This window comes from Eleutherodactylus coqui, chromosome 11 (assembly GCF_035609145.1).
Source record: "Eleutherodactylus coqui strain aEleCoq1 chromosome 11, aEleCoq1.hap1, whole genome shotgun sequence".
NCBI lineage: Eukaryota > Metazoa > Chordata > Amphibia > Anura > Eleutherodactylidae > Eleutherodactylus > Eleutherodactylus coqui.
The window spans coordinates 58,021,422-58,041,719 of record NC_089847.1 but is presented as its reverse complement, the minus strand read 5'-3'; the positions used below and the strand labels follow the sequence as shown (position 1 = coordinate 58,041,719).

Genomic DNA, 20,298 nt, shown 5'->3' with positions numbered 1-20,298 from the left:
CATTGGCTCAGCAGGTCTTGTTTTACATCCAACGTGATGACCCATGCTAATGGCATACATACTAAACATTCAGTCCTCTCTGCTTCTCATTTATATTGGCATTTCCCTAGAATTCCCTAAATCTGTCAATTCTGCCTTCTATCTAACTTTTAAAGTAAAACAGGCCACAATTCATGCAAGGCAAATGCATGGATTACATACCTATGGACAAATTATCCATGTCTTTTCCAAAAACGATCGTCCCAAGCCGATTTCATTTAGAATTGTCACGATGCAAAATGACAGAGAACTGCATGCTGCTGCCAAGTATGTGATGGGACTCGACTTCCTTGCTGTTCTATAGTGGTAGCCACCTGAAACTACATGCTGCATAGGATCTGTTCACACTTAATTTGCCATCTCTGTGACAAATAGCAAAACTTAGAACCACTCCTCAAAATCATCCTACATTTAAAAATTCTTCTCCTGGATCATCCTTGCCATCTTTCTGGTTTTCCACAGTTTTGCTCATGGGCGCTGTGGCTTAGTTGGTTAAAGCGCCTGTCTAGTAAACAGGAGCTCCTGAGTTCAACTCTCAGCAGTGCCTTGTTCTCTTATTCTGCTCAATAATCAGTTTTTTTTTCCAAAAGGGAGATGTCCACTAGCCAATGACATTAAAGATGCTCGTTCCACATCCCTAGAATACTCCACCCGAGTGGCAAAGAGTCAGCTCTGGTTTAGTTTTAACAAGTAGATGATTGCAACGTTTTGCAAAATGTAGGATGGCATAAGGCACGATAAATTAGAAGTTCCGATTCACTATTGCCTGACTGATACGCTACATAATGCCTGTAAATATGTTTAGAGACTTCAATAGCATCCTTCTAGAACGGTGATGGTAAATTTTCTCCCTCGGGGCATTGCTTGCGCTGAGCATAGAGAATTTTCCAAAAAGGAATCATACGACGAGGATGGGATTCGAACCCATGCGTGCAGAGGACAATAGATTAGCAGTCCATCGCCTTTACCACTCGGCCACCCTGTCAACAAAAGTACCTTTACCGAACCCACATTTGGAAAACAGTCGTGATGATTCTGAGGCTTCATTTTCTTTCCACATGCAACAGTGCCGTACATCAGACATTGGCTCAGCAGGTCTTGTTTTACATCGAACGTGATGACCCATGCTAATGGCATAAATACTAAACATTCAGTCCTCTCTGCTTCTCATTTATGTTGGCATTTCCCTAGAATTCCCTAAATCTGTCAATTCTGCCTTCTATCTAACTTTTAAAGTAAAACAGGCCACAATTCATGCAAGGCAAATGCATGGATTACATACCTATGGACAAATTATCCATGTCTTTTCCAAAAAGGATCGTCCCAAGCCGATTTCATTTAGAATTGTCACGATGCAAAATGACAGAGAACTGCATGCTGCTGCCAAGTATGTGATGGGACTCGACTTCCTTGCTGTTCTATAGTGGTAGCCACCTGAAACTACATGCTGCATAGGATCTGTTCACACTTAATTTGCCATCTCTGTGACAAATAGCAAAACTTAGAACCACTCCTCAAAATCATCCTACATTTAAAAATTCTTCTCCTGGATCATCCTTGCCATCTTTCTGGTTTTCCTCAGTTTTGCTCATGGGCGCTGTGGCTTAGTTGGTTAAAGCACCTGTCTAGTATACAGGAACCCTGAGTTCAACTCTCAGCAGTGCCTTGTTCTCTCATTCTGCTCAATAATCAGCTTTTTTTTTCCAAAAGGGAGATGTTCATTAGCCAATGACATTAAAGATGCTTGTCCCACATCCCTAGAATACTCCACCAGAGTGGCAAAGAGTCAGCTCTGGTTTAGTTTTAACAAGTAGATGGTTGCAACGTTTTGCAAAATGTAGGATGGCATAAGGCACGATAAATTAGAGGTGCCGATTCACTATTGTCTGACTGATACGCTACATAATGCCTGTAAATATGTTTAGAGACTTCAATAGCATCCTTCTTGAACAGTGATGGTAAATTTTCTTCCTCGGGGCATTGCTTGCGCTGAGCATAGAGAATTTTCCAAAAAGTAATCATACGACGAGGATGGGATACGAACCCATGCATGCAGAGCACAATGGATTAGCAGTCCATCGCCTTAACCACTCATCCATCTCGTCAACAAAAGTACCTTTACCGAACCCACATTTGGAAAACAGTCGTGATGATTCTTAGGCTTCATTTTCTTTCCACATGCAACAGCGCCGTACATCAGACATTGGCTCAGCAGGTCTTGTTTTACATCCAACGTGATGACCCATGCTAATGGCATAAATACTAAACATTCAGTCCTCTCTGCTTCTCATTTTTGTTGGCATTTCCCTAGCATTCCCTAAATCTGTCAATTCTGCCTTCTATCTAACTTTTAAAGTAAAACAGGCCACAATTCATGCAAGGCAAATGCATGGATTACATACCTATGGACAAATTATCCATGTCTTTTCCAAAAAGGATCGTCCCAAGCCGATTTCATTTAGAATTGTCACGATGCAAAATGACAGAGAACTGCATGCTGCTGCCAAGTATGTGATGGGACTCGACTTCCTTGCTGTTCTATAGTGGTAGCCACCTGAAACTACATGCTGCATAGGATCTGTTCACACTTAATTTGCCATCTCTGTGACAAATAGCAAAACTTAGAACCACTCCTCAAAATCATCCTACATTTAAAAATTCTTCTCCTGGATCATCCTTGCCATCTTTCTGGTTTTCCACAGGTTTGTTCATGGGTGCTGTGGCTTAGTTGGTTAAAGTGCCTGTCTAGTAAACAGGAGGTCCTGAGTTCAACTCTCAGCAGTGCCTTGTTCTCTTATTCTGCTCAATAATCAGCTTTTTTTTTCCAAAAGGGAGATGTTCATTAGCCAATGACATTAAAGATGCTCGTCCCACATCCCTAGAATACTCCACCCGAGTGGCAAAGAGTCAGCTCTGGTTTAGTTTTAACAAGTAGATGGTTGCAACGTTTTGCAAAATGTAGGATGGCATAAGGCACGATAAATTAGAGGTGCCGATTCACTATTGTCTGACTGATACGCTACATAATGCCTGTAAATATGTTTAGAGACTTCAATAGCATCCTTCTTGAACGGTGATGGTAAATTTTCTTCCTCGGGGCATTGCTTGCGCTGAGCATAGAGAATTTTCCAAAAAGGAATCATACGACGAGGATGGGATTCGAACCCATGCGTGCAGAGCACAATGGATTAGCAGTCCATCACCTTAACCACTCGGCCACCCCGTCAACAAAAGTACCTTTACCGAACCCACATTTGGAAAACAGTCGTGATGATTTCGCCCGAACACCGAAGTTTGCGAACACTTCAGTGTTCGGGCGAAAAAGTTCGGGGGCCGCCGTGGCAGTGCGGGGGGGTGCGGCGGGAAGTGGGGGGGAGAGGGAGAGAGAGAGGGCTCCCACCTGTTCCCCGCTACTGCCGCCCGCGCCGCCGCGCATCTCCCCGCCCCCCGGCGGCCCCCGAACTTTTTCGCCCGAACACTGAAGTGTTCGCAAAGTTCGGTGTTCGGGCGAAAAAGGGGCGGGGCCGAACGTGTTCGTTCATCTCTAGTGATGACGCATGCTAATGGCATAAATACTAAACATTCAGTCCTCTCTGCTTCTCATTTATGTTGGCATTTCCCTAGAATTCCCTAAATCTGTCAATTCTGCCTTCTATCTAACTTTTAAAGTAAAACAGGCCACAATTCATGCAAGGCAAATGCATGGATTACATACCTATGGACAAGTTATCCATGTCTTTTCCAAAAAGGATCGTCCCAAGCCGATTTCATTTAGAATTGTCACGATGCAAAATGACAGAGAACTGCATGCTGCTGCCAAGTATGTGATGGGACTCAACTTCCTTGCTGTTCTATAGTGGTAGCCACCTGAAACTACATGCTGCATAGGATCTGTTCACACTTAATTTGCCATCTCTGTGACAAATAGCAAAACTTAGAACCACTCCTCAAAATCATCCTACATTTAAAAATTCTTCTCCTGGATCATCCTTGCCATCTTTCTGGTTTTCCACAGTTTTGCTCATGGGCACTGTGGCTTAGTTGGTTAAAGCGCCTGTCTAGTAAACAGGAGCTCCTGAGTTCAACTCTCAGCAGTGCCTTGTTCTCTTATTCTGCTCAATAATCAGTTTTTTTTTTCAAAAGGGAGATGTTCACTAGCCAATGACATTAAAGATGCTCGTTCCACATCCCTAGAATACTCCACCCGAGTGGCAAAGAGTCAGCTCTGGTTTAGTTTTAACAAGTAGATGGTTGCAACGTTTTGCAAAATGTAGGATGGCATAAGGCACGATAAATTAGAGGTGCCGATTCACTATTGCCTGACTGATACGCTACATAATGCCTGTAAATATGTTTAGAGACTTCAATAGCATCCTTCTTGAACGGTGATGGTAAATTTTCTTCCTCGGGGCATTGCTTGCGCTGAGCATAGAGAATTTTCCAAAAAGGAATCATACGACGAGGATGGGATTCGAACCCATGCGTGCAGAGCACAATGGATTAGCAGTCCATTGCCTTAAAAACTCGGCCACCCCGACAACAAAAGTACCTTTACCGAACCCACATTTGGAAAACAGTCGTGATGATTCTTAGGCTTCATTTTCTTTCCACATGCAACAGCGCCGTACATCAGACATTGGCTCAGCAGGTCTTGTTTTACATCCAACGTGATGACCCATGCTAATGGCATAAATACTAAACATTCAGTCCTCTCTGCTTCTCATTTATGTTGGCATTTCCCTAGCATTCCCTAAATCTGTCAATTCTGCCTTCTATCTAACTTTTAAAGTAAAACAGGCCACAATTCATGCAAGGCAAATGCATGGATTACATACCTATGGACAAATTATCCATGTCTTTTCCAAAAAAGATCGTCCCAAGCCGATTTCATTTAGAATTGTCACGATGCAAAATGACAGAGAACTGCATGCTGCTGCCAAGTATGTGATGGGACTCGACTTCCTTGCTGTTCTATAGTGGTAGCCACCTGAAACTACATGCTGCATAGGATCTGTTCACACTTAATTTGCCATCTCTGTGACAAATAGCAAAACTTAGAACCACTCCTCAAAATCATCCTACATGTAAAAATTCTCCTGGATCATCCTTGCCATCTTTCTGGTTTTCCACAGTTTTGCTCATGGGCGCTGTGGCTTAGTTGGTTAAAGCACCTGTCTAGTAAACAGGAGATCCTGAGTTAAACTCTCAGCAGTGCCTTGTTCTCTTATTCTGCTCAATAATCAGCTCTTTTTTCCAAAAGGGAGATGTTCATTAGCCAATGACATTAAAGATGCTCGTCCCACATCCCTAGAATACTCCACCCGAGTGGCAAAGAGTCAGCTCTGGTTTAGTTTTAACAAGTAGATGGTTGCAACGTTTTGCAAAATGTAGGATGGCATAAGGCACGATAAATTAGAGGTGCCGATTCACTATTGCCTGACTGATACGCTACATAATGCCTGTAAATATGTTTAGAGACTTCAATAGCATCCTTCTTGAACGGTGATGGTAAATTTTCTTCCTCGGGGCATTGCTTGCGCTGAGCATAGAGAATTTTCCAAAAATGAATCATACGACGAGGATGGGATTCGAACCCATGCGTGCAGAGCACAATGGATTAGCAGTCCATCGCCTTTACCACTCGGCCACCCCGTCAACAAAAGTACCTTTACCGAACCCACATTTGGAAAACAGTCGTGATGATTCTTAGGCTTCATTTTCTTTCCACATGCAACAGCGCCGTACATCAGACATTGGCTCAGCAGGTCTTGTTTTACATCCAACGTGATGACCCATGCTAATGGCATAAATACTAAACATTCAGTCCTCTCTGCTTCTCATTTATGTTGGCATCTCCCTAGCATTCCCTAAATCTGTCAATTCTGCCTTCTATCTAACTTTTAAAGTAAAACAGGCCACAATTCATGCAAGGCAAATGCATAGATTACATACCTATGGACAAATTATCCATGTCTTTTCCAAAAAGGATCGTCCCAAGCCGATTTCATTTAGAATTGTCACGATGCAAAATGACAGAGAACTGCATGCTGCTGCCAAGTATGTGATGGGACTCGACTTCCTTGCTGTTCTATAGTGGTAGCCACCTGAAACTACATGCTGCATAGGATCTGTTCACACTTAATTTGCCATCTCTGTGACAAATAGCAAAACTTAGAACCACTCCTCAAAATCATCCTACATTTAAAAATTCTTCTCCTGGATCATCCTTGCCATCTTTCTGGTTTTCCACAGTTTTGCTCATGGGCGCTGTGGCTTAGTTGGTTAAAGTGCCTGTCTAGTAAACAGGAGATCCTGAGTTCAACTCTCAGCAGTGCCTTGTTCTCTTATTCTGCTCAATAATCAGTTTTTTTTTTCAAAAGGGAGATGTTCACTAGCCAATGACATTAAAGATGCTCGTTCCACATCCCTAGAATACTCCACCCGAGTGGCAAAGAGTCAGCTCTGGTTTAGTTTTAACAAGTAGATGGTTGCAACGTTTTGCAAAATGTAGGATGGCATAAGGCACGATAAATTAGAGGTGCCGATTCACTATTGCCTGACTGATACGCTACATAATGCCTGTAAATATGTTTAGAGACTTCAATAGCATCCTTCTTGAACGGTGATGGTAAATTTTCTTCCTCGGGGCATTGCTTGCGCTGAGCATAGAGAATTTTCCAAAAAGGAATCATACGACGAGGATGGGATTCGAACCCATGCGTGCAGAGCACAATGGATTAGCAGTCCATTGCCTTAAAAACTCGGCCACCCCGACAACAAAAGTACCTTTACCGAACCCACATTTGGAAAACAGTCGTGATGATTCTTAGGCTTCATTTTCTTTCCACATGCAACAGCGCCGTACATCAGACATTGGCTCAGCAGGTCTTGTTTTACATCCAACGTGATGACCCATGCTAATGGCATAAATACTAAACATTCAGTCCTCTCTGCTTCTCATTTATGTTGGCATTTCCCTAGCATTCCCTAAATCTGTCAATTCTGCCTTCTATCTAACTTTTAAAGTAAAACAGGCCACAATTCATGCAAGGCAAATGCATGGATTACATACCTATGGACAAATTATCCATGTCTTTTCCAAAAAGGATCGTCCCAAGCCGATTTCATTTAGAATTGTCACGATGCAAAATGACAGAGAACTGCATGCTGCTGCCAAGTATGTGATGGGACTCGACTTCCTTGCTGTTCTATAGTGGTAGCCACCTGAAACTACATGCTGCATAGGATCTGTTCACACTTAATTTGCCATCTCTGTGACAAATAGCAAAACTTAGAACCACTCCTCAAAATCATCCTACATGTAAAAATTCTCCTGGATCATCCTTGCCATCTTTCTGGTTTTCCACAGTTTTGCTCATGGGCGCTGTGGCTTAGTTGGTTAAAGCACCTGTCTAGTAAACAGGAGATCCTGAGTTCAACTCTCAGCAGTGCCTTGTTCTCTTATTCTGCTCACTAATCAGCTCTTTTTTCCAAAAGGGAGATGTTCATTAGCCAATGACATTAAAGATGCTCGTCCCACATCCCTAGAATACTCCACCCGAGTGGCAAAGAGTCAGCTCTGGTTTAGTTTTAACAAGTAGATGGTTGCAACGTTTTGCAAAATGTAGGATGGCATAAGGCACGATAAATTAGAGGTGCCGATTCACTATTGCCTGACTGATACGCTACATAATGCCTGTAAATATGTTTAGAGACTTCAATAGCATCCTTCTTGAACGGTGATGGTAAATTTTCTTCCTCGGGGCATTGCTTGCGCTGAGCATAGAGAATTTTCCAAAAAGGAATCATACGACGAGGATGGGATTCGAACCCATGCGTGCAGAGCACAATGGATTAGCAGTCCATTGCCTTAAAAACTCGGCCACCCCGACAACAAAAGTACCTTTACCGAACCCACATTTGGAAAACAGTCGTGATGATTCTTAGGCTTCATTTTCTTTCCACATGCAACAGCGCCGTACATCAGACATTGGCTCAGCAGGTCTTGTTTTACATCCAACGTGATGACCCATGCTAATGGCATAAATACTAAACATTCAGTCCTCTCTGCTTCTCATTTATGTTGGCATTTCCCTAGCATTCCCTAAATCTGTCAATTCTGCCTTCTATCTAACTTTTAAAGTAAAACAGGCCACAATTCATGCAAGGCAAATGCATGGATTACATACCTATGGACAAATTATCCATGTCTTTTCCAAAAAGGATCGTCCCAAGCCGATTTCATTTAGAATTGTCACGATGCAAAATGACAGAGAACTGCATGCTGCTGCCAAGTATGTGATGGGACTCGACTTCCTTGCTGTTCTATAGTGGTAGCCACCTGAAACTACATGCTGCATAGGATCTGTTCACACTTAATTTGCCATCTCTGTGACAAATAGCAAAACTTAGAACCACTCCTCAAAATCATCCTACATGTAAAAATTCTCCTGGATCATCCTTGCCATCTTTCTGGTTTTCCACAGTTTTGCTCATGGGCGCTGTGGCTTAGTTGGTTAAAGCACCTGTCTAGTAAACAGGAGATCCTGAGTTCAACTCTCAGCAGTGCCTTGTTCTCTTATTCTGCTCACTAATCAGCTCTTTTTTCCAAAAGGGAGATGTTCATTAGCCAATGACATTAAAGATGCTCGTCCCACATCCCTAGAATACTCCACCCGAGTGGCAAAGAGTCAGCTCTGGTTTAGTTTTAACAAGTAGATGGTTGCAACGTTTTGCAAAATGTAGGATGGCATAAGGCACGATAAATTAGAGGTGCCGATTCACTATTGCCTGACTGATACGCTACATAATGCCTGTAAATATGTTTAGAGACTTCAATAGCATCCTTCTTGAACGGTGATGGTAAATTTTCTTCCTCGGGGCATTGCTTGCGCTGAGCATAGAGAATTTTCCAAAAATGAATCATACGACGAGGATGGGATTCGAACCCATGCGTGCAGAGCACAATGGATTAGCAGTCCATCGCCTTTACCACTCGGCCACCCCGTCAACAAAAGTACCTTTACCGAACCCACATTTGGAAAACAGTCGTGATGATTCTTAGGCTTCATTTTCTTTCCACATGCAACAGCGCCGTACATCAGACATTGGCTCAGCAGGTCTTGTTTTACATCCAACGTGATGACCCATGCTAATGGCATAAATACTAAACATTCAGTCCTCTCTGCTTCTCATTTATGTTGGCATCTCCCTAGCATTCCCTAAATCTGTCAATTCTGCCTTCTATCTAACTTTTAAAGTAAAACAGGCCACAATTCATGCAAGGCAAATGCATAGATTACATACCTATGGACAAATTATCCATGTCTTTTCCAAAAAGGATCGTCCCAAGCCGATTTCATTTAGAATTGTCACGATGCAAAATGACAGAGAACTGCATGCTGCTGCCAAGTATGTGATGGGACTCGACTTCCTTGCTGTTCTATAGTGGTAGCCACCTGAAACTACATGCTGCATAGGATCTGTTCACACTTAATTTGCCATCTCTGTGACAAATAGCAAAACTTAGAACCACTCCTCAAAATCATCCTACATTTAAAAATTCTCCTGGATCATCCTTGCCATCTTTCTGGTTTTCCACAGTTTTGCTCATGGGCGCTGTGGCTTAGTTGGTTAAAGTGCCTGTCTAGTAAACAGGAGATCCTGAGTTCAACTCTCAGCAGTGCCTTGTTCTCTTATTCTGCTCAATAATCAGCTCTTTTTTCCAAAAGGGAGATGTTCATTAGCCAATGACATTAAAGATGCTCGTCCCACATCCCTAGAATACTCCACCCGAGTGGCAAAGAGTCAGCTCTGGTTTAGTTTTAACAAGTAGATGGTTGCAACGTTTTGCAAAATGTAGGATGGCATAAGGCACGATAAATTAGAGGTGCCGATTCACTATTGCCTGACTGATACGCTACATAATGCCTGTAAATATGTTTAGAGACTTCAATAGCATCCTTCTTGAACGGTGATGGTAAATTTTCTTCCTCGGGGCATTGCTTGCGCTGAGCATAGAGAATTTTCCAAAAAGGAATCATACGACGAGGATGGGATTCGAACCCATGCGTGCAGAGCACGATGGATTAGCAGTCCATCGCCTTAACCACTCGGCCACCCCGTCAACAAAAGTACCTTTACCGAACCCACATTTGGAAAACAGTCGTGATGATTCTTAGGCTTCATTTTCTTTCCACATGCAGCAGTGCCGTACATCAGACATTGGCTCAGCAGGTCTTGTTTTACAATCAACGTGATGACCCATGCTAATGGCATAAATACTAAACATTCAGTCCTCTCTGCTTCTCATTTATGTTGGCATTTCCCTAGCATTCCCTAAATCTGTCAATTCTGCCTTCTATCTAACTTTTAAAGTAAAACAGGCCACAATTCATGCAAGGCAAATGCATGGATTACATACCTATGGACAAATTATCCATGTCTTTTCCAAAAAGGATCGTCCCAAGCCGATTTCATTTAGAATTGTCACGATGCAAAATGACAGAGAACTGCATGCTGCTGCCAAGTATGTGATGGGACTCGACTTCCTTGCTGTTCTATAGTGGTAGCCACCTGAAACTCCATGCTGCATAGGATCTGTTCACACTTAATTTGCCATCTCTGTGACAAATAGCAAAACTTAGAACCACTCCTCAAAATCATCCTACATTTAAAAATTCTTCTCCTGGACCATCCTTGCCATCTTTCTGGTTGTCCACAGTTTTGCTCATGGGCGCTGTGGCTTAGTTGGTTAAAGCACCTGTCTAATATACAGGAGATCCTGAGTTCAACTCTCAGCAGTTCCTTGCTCTCTTATTCTGCTCAATAATCAGCTTTTTTTTTCCAAAAGGGAGATGTTCACTAGCCAATGACATTAAAGATGCTCGTCCCACATCCCTAGAATACTCCGCCCGAGTGGCAAAGAGTCAGCTCTGGTTTAGTTTTAACAAGTAGATGGTTGCAACGTTTTGCAAAATGTAGGATGGCATAAGGCACGATAAATTAGAGGTGCCGATTCACTATTGCCTGACTGATACGCTACATAATGCCTGTAAATATGTTTAGAGACTTCAATAGCATCCTTCTTGAACAGTGATGGTAAATTTTCTTCCTCGGGGCATTGCTTGCGCTGAGCATAGAGAATTTTCCAAAAAGGAATCATACAACGAGGATGGGATTCAAACCCATGCGTGCAGAGCACAATGGATTAGCAGTCCATCGCCTTAACCACTCGGCCACCCCGTCAACAAAAGTACCTTTACCGAACCCACATTTGGAAAACAGTCGTGATGATTCTTAGGCTTCATTTTCTTTCCACATGCAACAGCGCCGTACATCAGACATTGGCTCAGCAGGTCTTGTTTTACATCCAACGTGATGACCCATGCTAATGGCATAAATACTAAACATTCAGTCCTCTCTGCTTCTCATTTATGTTGGCATTTCCCTAGCATTCCCTAAATCTGTCAATTCTGCCTTCTATCTAACTTTTAAAGTAAAACAGGCCACAATTCATGCAAGGCAAATGCATGGATTACATACCTATGGACAAATTATCCATGTCTTTTCCAAAAAGGATCGTCCCAAGCCGATTTCATTTAGAATTGTCACGATGCAAAATGACAGAGAACTGCATGCTGCTGCCAAGTATGTGATGGGACTCGACTTCCTTGCTGTTCTATAGTGGTAGCCACCTGAAACTCCATGCTGCATAGGATCTGTTCACACTTAATTTGCCATCTCTGTGACAAATAGCAAAACTTAGAACCACTCCTCAAAATCATCCTACATTTAAAAATTCTTCTCCTGGACCATCCTTGCCATCTTTCTGGTTTTCCACAGTTTTGCTCATGGGCGCTGTGGCTTAGTTGGTTAAAGCACCTGTCTAGTATACAGGAGATCCTGAGTTCAACTCTCAGCAGTGCCTTGTTCTCTTATTCTGCTCAATAATCAGCTTTTTTTTTCCAAAAGGGAGATGTTCACTAGCCAATGACATTAAAGATGCTCGTCCCACATCCCTAGAATACTCCGCCCGAGTGGCAAAGAGTCAGCTCTGGTTTAGTTTTAACAAGTAGATGGTTGCAACGTTTTGCAAAATGTAGGATGGCATAAGGCACGATAAATTAGAGGTGCCGATTCACTATTGCCTGACTGATACGCTACATAATGCCTGTAAATATGTTTAGAGACTTCAATAGCATCCTTCTTGAACAGTGATGGTAAATTTTCTTCCTCGGGGCATTGCTTGCGCTGAGCATAGAGAATTTTCCAAAAAGGAATCATACAACGAGGATGGGATTCAAACCCATGCGTGCAGAGCACAATGGATTAGCAGTCCATCGCCTTAACCACTCGGCCACCCCGTCAACAAAAGTACCTTTACCGAACCCACATTTGGAAAACAGTCGTGATGATTCTTAGGCTTCATTTTCTTTCCACATGCAACAGCGCCGTACATCAGACATTGGCTCAGCAGGTCTTGTTTTACATCCAACGTGATGACCCATGCTAATGGCATAAATACTAAACATTCAGTCCTCTCTGCTTCTCATTTATGTTGGCATTTCCCTAGCATTCCCTAAATCTGTCAATTCTGCCTTCTATCTAACTTTTAAAGTAAAACAGGCCACAATTCATGCAAGGCAAATGCATGGATTACATACCTATGGACAAATTATCCATGTCTTTTCCAAAAAGGATCGTCCCAAGCCGATTTCATTTAGAATTGTCACGATGCAAAATGACAGAGAACTGCATGCTGCTGCCAAGTATGTGATGGGACTCGACTTCCTTGCTGTTCTATAGTGGTAGCCACCTGAAACTCCATGCTGCATAGGATCTGTTCACACTTAATTTGCCATCTCTGTGACAAATAGCAAAACTTAGAACCACTCCTCAAAATCATCCTACATTTAAAAATTCTTCTCCTGGACCATCCTTGCCATCTTTCTGGTTTTCCACAGTTTTGCTCATGGGCGCTGTGGCTTAGTTGGTTAAAGCACCTGTCTAGTATACAGGAGATCCTGAGTTCAACTCTCAGCAGTGCCTTGTTCTCTTATTCTGCTCAATAATCAGCTTTTTTTTTCCAAAAGGGAGATGTTCACTAGCCAATGACATTAAAGATGCTCGTCCCACATCCCTAGAATACTCCGCCCGAGTGGCAAAGAGTCAGCTCTGGTTTAGTTTTAACAAGTAGATGGTTGCAACGTTTTGCAAAATGTAGGATGGCATAAGGCACGATAAATTAGAGGTGCCGATTCACTATTGCCTGACTGATACGCTACATAATGCCTGTAAATATGTTTAGAGACTTCAATAGCATCCTTCTTGAACGGTGATGGTAAATTTTCTTCCTCGGGGCATTGCTTGCGCTGAGCATAGAGAATTTTCCAAAAAAGAATCATATGACGAGGATGGGATTCGAACCCATGCGTGCAGAGCACAATGGTTTAGCAGTCCATCGCCTTTACCACTCGGCCACCCCATCAACAGAAGTACCTTTACCGAACCCACATTTGGAAAACAGTCGTGATGATTCTTAGGCTTCATTTTCTTTCCACATGCAACAGCGCCGTACATCAAACATTGGCTCAGCAGGTCTTGTTTTACATCCAACGTGATGACCCATGCTAATGGCATAAATACTAAACATTCAGTCCTCTCTGCTTCTCATTTATGTTGGCATTTCCCTAGCATTCCCTAAATCTGTCAATTCTGCCTTCTATCTCACTTTTAAAGTAAAACAGGCCACAATTCATGCAAGGCAAATGCATGGATTACATACCTATGGACAAATTATCCATGTCTTTTCCAAAAAGGATCGTCCCAAGCCGATTTCATTTAGAATTGTCACAAAGCAAAATGACAGAGAACTGCATGCTGCTGCCAAGTATGTGATGGGACTCGACTTCCTTGCTGTTCTATAGTGGTAGCCACCTGAAACTCCATGCTGCATAGGATCTGTGCACACTTAATTTGCCATCTCTGTGACAAATAGCAAAACTTAGAACCACTCCTCAAAATCATCCTACATTTAAAAATTCTTCTCCTGGATCATCCTTGCCATCTTTCTGGTTTTCCACAGTTTTGCTCATGGGCGCTGTGGCTTAGTTGGTTAAAGCACCTGTCTAGTATACAGGAGATCCTGAGTTCAACTCTCAGCAGTTCCTTGTTCTCTTATTCTGCTCAATAATCAGCTTTTTTTTTCCAAAAGGGAGATGTTCATTAGCCAATGACATTAAAGATGCTCGTCCCACATCCCTAGAATACTCCACCCGAGTGGCAAAGTGTCAGCTCTGGTTTAGTTTTAACAAGTAGATGGTTGCAACGTTTTGCAAAATGTAGGATGGCATAAGGCACGATAAATTAGAGGTGCCGATTCACTATTGCCTGACTGATACGCTTCATAATGCCTGTAAATATGTTTAGAGACTTCAATAGCATCCTTCTTGAACGGTGATGGTAAATTTTCTTCCTCGGGGCATTGCTTGCGCTGAGCATAGAGAATTTTCCAAAAAGGAATCATACGACGAGGATTGGATTCGAACCCATGCGTGCAGAGCACAATGGATTAGTAGTCCATCGCCTTAACCACTCGGCCACCCCGTCAACAAAAGTACCTTTACCGAACCCACATTTGGAAAACAGTCGTGATGATTCTTAGGCTTCATTTTCTTTCCACATGCAACAGCGCCATACATCAGACATTGGCTCAGCAGGTCTTGTTTTACATCCAACGTGATGAGCCATGCTAATGGCATACATACTAAACATTCAGTCCTCTCTGCTTCTCATTTATGTTGGCATTTCCCTAGAATTCCCTAAATCTGTCAATTCTGCCTTCTATCTAACTTTTAAAGTAAAACAGGCCACAATTTATGCAAGGCAAATGCATGGATTACATACCTATGGACAAGTTATCCATGTCTTTTCCAAAAAGGATCGTCCCAAACCGATTTCATTTAGAATTGTCACGATGCAAAATGACAGAGAACTGCATGCTGCTGCCAAGTATGTGATGGGACTCGACTTCCTTGCTGTTCTATAGTGGTAGCCACCTGAAACTACATGCTGCATAGGATCTGTTCACACTTAATTTGCCATCTCTGTGACAAATAGCAAAACTTAGAACCACTCCTCAAAATCATCCTACATTTAAAAATTCTTCTCCTGGATCATCCTTGCCATCTTTCTGGTTTTCCACAGTTTTGCTCATGGGCGCTGTGGCTTAGTTGGTTAAAGCGCCTGTCTAGTAAACAGGAGATCCTGAGTTCAACTCTCAGCAGTGCCTTCTTCTCTTATTCTGCTCAATAAGCAGTTTTTTTTTCCAAAAGGGAGATGTTCACTAGCCAATGACATTAAAGATGCTCGTCCCACATCCCTAGAATACTCCACCCGAGTGGCAAAGAGTCAGCTCTGGTTTAGTTTTAACAAGTAGATGGTTGCAACGTTTTGCAAAATGTAGGATGGCATAAGGCACGATAAATTAGAGGTGCCGATTCACTATTGCCTGACTGATACGCTTCATAATGCCTTAAATATGTTTAGAGACTTCAATAGCATCCTTCTTGAACGGTGATGGTAAATTTTCTTCCTCGGGGCATTGCTTGCGCTGAGCATAGAGAATTTTCCAAAAAGGAATCATACGACGAGGATTGGATTCGAACCCATGCGTGCAGAGCACAATGGATTAGTAGTCCATCGCCTTAACCACTCGGCCACCCCGTCAACAAAAGTACCTTTACCGAACCCACATTTGGAAAACAGTCGTGATGATTCTTAGGCTTCATTTTCTTTCCACATGCAACAGCGCCGTACATCAGACATTGGCTCAGCAGGTCTTGTTTTACATCCAACGTGATGAGCCATGCTAATGGCATACATACTAAACATTCAGTCCTCTCTGCTTCTCATTTATGTTGGCATTTCCCTAGAATTCCCTAAATCTGTCAATTCTGCCTTCTATCTAACTTTTAAAGTAAAACAGGCCACAATTTATGCAAGGCAAATGCATGGATTACATACCTATGGACAAATTATCCATGTCTTTTCCAAAAAGGATCGTCCCAAGCCGATTTCATTTAGAATTGTCACAAAGCAAAATGACAGAGAACTGCATGCTGCTGCCAAGTATGTGATGGGACTCGACTTCCTTGCTGTTCTATAGTGGTAGCCACCTGAAACTCCATGCTGCATAGGATCTGTGCACACTTAATTTGCCATCTCTGTGACAAATAGCAAAACTTAGAACCACTCCTCAAAATCATCCTACATTTAAAAATTCTTCTCCTGGATCATCCTTGCCATCTTTCTGGTTTTCCACAGTTTTGCTCATGGGCGCTGTGGCTTAGTTGGTTAAAGCACCTGTCTAGTATACAGGAGATCCTGAGTTCAACTCTCAGCAGTTCCTTGTTCTCTTATTCTGCTCAATAATCAGCTTTTTTTTTCCAAAAGGGAGATGTTCATTAGCCAATGACATTAAAGATGCTCGTCCCACATCCCTAGAATACTCCACCCGAGTGGCAAAGTGTCAGCTCTGGTTTAGTTTTAACAAGTAGATGGTTGCAACGTTTTGCAAAATGTAGGATGGCATAAGGCACGATAAATTAGAGGTGCCGATTCACTATTGCCTGACTGATACGCTTCATAATGCCTGTAAATATGTTTAGAGACTTCAATAGCATCCTTCTTGAACGGTGATGGTAAATTTTCTTCCTCGGGGCATTGCTTGCGCTGAGCATAGAGAATTTTCCAAAAAGGAATCATACGACGAGGATTGGATTCGAACCCATGCGTGCAGAGCACAATGGATTAGTAGTCCATCGCCTTAACCACTCGGCCACCCCGTCAACAAAAGTACCTTTACCGAACCCACATTTGGAAAACAGTCGTGATGATTCTTAGGCTTCATTTTCTTTCCACATGCAACAGCGCCGTACATCAGACATTGGCTCAGCAGGTCTTGTTTTACATCCAACGTGATGAGCCATGCTAATGGCATACATACTAAACATTCAGTCCTCTCTGCTTCTCATTTATGTTGGCATTTCCCTAGAATTCCCTAAATCTGTCAATTCTGCCTTCTATCTAACTTTTAAAGTAAAACAGGCCACAATTTATGCAAGGCAAATGCATGGATTACATACCTATGGAAAAATTATCCATGTCTTTTCCAAAAAGGATCGTCCCAAACCGATTTCATTTAGAATTGTCACGATGCAAAATGACAGAGAACTGCATGCTGCTGCCAAGTATGTGATGGGACTCGACTTCCTTGCTGTTCTATAGTGGTAGCCACCTGAAACTACATGCTGCATAGGATCTGTTCACACTTAATTTGCCATCTCTGTGACAAATAGCAAAACTTAGAACCACTCCTCAAAATCATCCTACATTTAAAAATTCTTCTCCTGGATCATCCTTGCCATCTTTCTGGTTTTCCACAGTTTTGCTCATGGGCGCTGTGGCTTAGTTGGTTAAAGCGCCTGTCTAGTAAACAGGAGATCCTGAGTTCAACTCTCAGCAGTGCCTTGTTCTCTTATTCTGCTCAATAAGCAGTTTTTTTTTCCAAAAGGGAGATGTTCACTAGCCAATGACATTAAAGATGCTCGTCCCACATCCCTAGAATACTCCACCCGAGTGGCAAAGAGTCATCTCTGGTTTAGTTTTAACAAGTAGATGGTTGCAACGTTTTGCAAAATGTAGGATGGCATAAGGCACGATAAATTAGAGGTGCCGATTCACTATTGCCTGACTGATACGCTACATAATGCCTGTAAATATGTTTAGAGACTTCAATAGCATCCTTCTTGAACGGTGATGGTAAATTTTCTTCCTCGGGGCATTGCTTGCGCTGAGCATAGAGAATTTTCCAAAAAGGAATCATACGACGAGGATGGGATTCGAACCCATGCGTGCAGAGCACAATGGATTAGCAGTCCATCGCCTTAACCACTCGGCCACCCCGTCAACAAAAGTACCTTTACCGAACCCACATTTGGAAAACAGTCGTGATGATTCTTAGGCTTCATTTTCTTTCCACATGCAACAGCGCCATACATCAGACATTGGCTCAGCAGGTCTTGTTTTACATCCAACGTGATGACCCATGCTAATGGCATAAATACTAAACATTCAGTCCTCTCTGCTTCTCATTTATGTTGGCATTTCCCTAGCATTCCCTAAATCTGTCAATTCTGCCTTCTATCTAACTTTTAAAGTAAAACAGGCCACAATTCATGCAAGGCAAATGCATGGATTACATACCTATGGACAAATTATCCATGTCTTTTCCAAAAAGGATCGTCCCAAGCCGATTTCATTTAGAATTGTCACGATGCAAAATGACAGAGAACTGCATGCTGCTGCCAAGTATGTGATGGGACTCGACTTCCTTGCTGTTCTATAGTGGTAGCCACCTGAAACTACATGCTGCATAGGATCTGTTCACACTTAATTTGCCATCTCTGTGACAAATAGCAAAACTTAGAACCACTCCTCAAAATCATCCTACATTTAAAAATTCTCCTGGATCATCCTTGCCATCTTTCTGGTTTTCCTCAGTTTTGCTCATGGGCGCTGTGGCTTAGTTGGTTAAAGCACCTGTCTATTATACAGGATATCCTGAGTTCAACTCTCAGTAGTGCCTTGTTCTCTTATTCTGCTCAATAATCAGCTTTTTTTTTCCAAAAGGGAGATGTTCACTACCAATGACATTAAAGATGCTCGTCCCACATCCCTAGAATACTCCACCCGAGTGGCAAAGAGTCAGCTCTGGTTTAGTTTTAACAAGTAGATGGTTACAACGTTTTGCAAAATGTAGGATGGCATAAGGCACGATAAATTAGAGGTGCCGATTCACTATTGCCTGACTGATACGCTACATAATGCCTGTAAATATGTTTAGAGACTTCAATAGCATCCTTCTTGAACGGTGATGGTAAATTTTCTTCCTCGGGGCATTGCTTGCGCTGAGCATAGAGAATTTTCCAAAAAGGAATCATACGACGAGGATGGGATTCGAACCCTTGCATGCAGAGCACAATGGATTAGCAGTCCATCGCCTTAACCACTCGGCCACCCCGTCAACAAAAGTACCTTTACCGAACCCACATTTGGAAAACAGTCGTGATGATTCTTAGGCTTCATTTTCTTTCCACATGCAACAGCACCGTACATCAGACATTGGCTCAGCAGGTCTTGTTTTACATCCAACGTGATGAGCCATGCTAATGGCATACATACTAAACATTCAGTCCTCTCTGCTTCTCATTTATGTTGGCATTTCCCTAGAATTCCCTAAATCTGTCAATTCTGCCTTCTATCTAACTTTTAAAGTAAAACAGGCCACAATTTATGCAAGGCAAATGCATGGATTACATACCTATGGACAAATTATCCATGTCTTTTCCAAAAAGGATCGTCCCAAACCGATTTCATTTAGAATTGTCACGATGCAAAATGACAGAGAACTGCATGCTGCTGCCAAGTATGTGATGGGACTCGACTTCCTTGCTGTTCTATAGTGGTAGCCACCTGAAACTACATGCTGCATAGGATCTGTTCACACTTAATTTGCCATCTCTGTGACAAATAGCAAAACTTAGAACCACTCCTCAAAATCATCCTACATTTAAAAATTCTTCTCCTGGATCATCCTTGCCATCTTTCTGGTTTTCCACAGTTTTGCTCTTGGGCGCTGTGGCTTAGTTGGTTAAAGCGCCTGTCTAGTAAACAGGAGATCCTGAGTTCAACTCTCAGCAGTGCCTTCTTCTCTTATTCTGCTCAATAAGCAGTTTTTTTTTCCAAAAGGGAGATGTTCACTAGCCAATGACATTAAAGATGCTCGTCCCACATCCCTAGAATACTCCACCCGAGTGGCAAAGAGTCAGCTCTGGTTTAGTTTTAACAAGTAGATGGTTGCAACGTTTTGCAAAATGTAGGATGGCATAAGGCACGATAAATTAGAGGTGCCGATTCACTATTGCCTGACTGATACGCTACATAATGCCTGTAAATATGTTTAGAGACTTCAATAGCATCCTTCTTGAACGGTGATGGTAAATTTTCTTCCTCGGGGCATTGCTTGCGCTGAGCATAGAGAATTTTCCAAAAAGGAATCATACGACAAGGATGGGATTCGAACCCATGCGTGCAGAGCACAATGGATTAGCAGTCCATCGCCTTAACCACTCGGCCACCCCGTCAACAAAATTACCTTTACCGAACCCACATTTGGAAAACAGTCGTGATGATTCT

The 20,298-nt window shown here is 42.4% G+C and overlaps 10 non-coding genes across 10 annotated transcripts; 1 reads left to right on the top strand and 9 right to left on the bottom strand.

Annotated features, from left to right (window-relative positions):
• Nucleotides 1-3,183: 3,183 nt before the first annotated feature.
• On the bottom strand, nucleotides 3,184-3,265 carry TRNAS-GCU (transfer RNA serine (anticodon GCU)). The gene has a single exon. It is a non-coding gene; the product is annotated as a tRNA-Ser (tRNA).
• A 2,347-nt stretch (nucleotides 3,266-5,612) lies between these two features.
• Nucleotides 5,613-5,694, bottom strand: TRNAS-GCU (transfer RNA serine (anticodon GCU)). The gene has a single exon. It is a non-coding gene; the product is annotated as a tRNA-Ser (tRNA).
• A 3,272-nt stretch (nucleotides 5,695-8,966) lies between these two features.
• Nucleotides 8,967-9,048, bottom strand: TRNAS-GCU (transfer RNA serine (anticodon GCU)). The gene has a single exon. It is a non-coding gene; the product is annotated as a tRNA-Ser (tRNA).
• Nucleotides 9,049-10,083: 1,035 nt separating this feature from the next.
• On the bottom strand, nucleotides 10,084-10,165 carry TRNAS-GCU (transfer RNA serine (anticodon GCU)). Its single transcript has one exon. It is a non-coding gene; the product is annotated as a tRNA-Ser (tRNA).
• Nucleotides 10,166-14,567: 4,402 nt separating this feature from the next.
• On the bottom strand, nucleotides 14,568-14,649 carry TRNAS-ACU (transfer RNA serine (anticodon ACU)). Its single transcript has one exon. It is a non-coding gene; the product is annotated as a tRNA-Ser (tRNA).
• Nucleotides 14,650-15,686: 1,037 nt separating this feature from the next.
• TRNAS-ACU (transfer RNA serine (anticodon ACU)) lies at nucleotides 15,687-15,768 on the bottom strand. Its single transcript has one exon. It is a non-coding gene; the product is annotated as a tRNA-Ser (tRNA).
• Nucleotides 15,769-16,807: 1,039 nt separating this feature from the next.
• Nucleotides 16,808-16,889, bottom strand: TRNAS-ACU (transfer RNA serine (anticodon ACU)). Its single transcript has one exon. It is a non-coding gene; the product is annotated as a tRNA-Ser (tRNA).
• Nucleotides 16,890-17,927: 1,038 nt separating this feature from the next.
• On the bottom strand, nucleotides 17,928-18,009 carry TRNAS-GCU (transfer RNA serine (anticodon GCU)). Its single transcript has one exon. It is a non-coding gene; the product is annotated as a tRNA-Ser (tRNA).
• Nucleotides 18,010-18,614: 605 nt separating this feature from the next.
• Nucleotides 18,615-18,688, top strand: TRNAN-AUU (transfer RNA asparagine (anticodon AUU)). Its single transcript has one exon. It is a non-coding gene; the product is annotated as a tRNA-Asn (tRNA).
• A 1,476-nt stretch (nucleotides 18,689-20,164) lies between these two features.
• Nucleotides 20,165-20,246, bottom strand: TRNAS-GCU (transfer RNA serine (anticodon GCU)). Its single transcript has one exon. It is a non-coding gene; the product is annotated as a tRNA-Ser (tRNA).
• Between the last annotated feature and the right edge of the window lie 52 nt (nucleotides 20,247-20,298).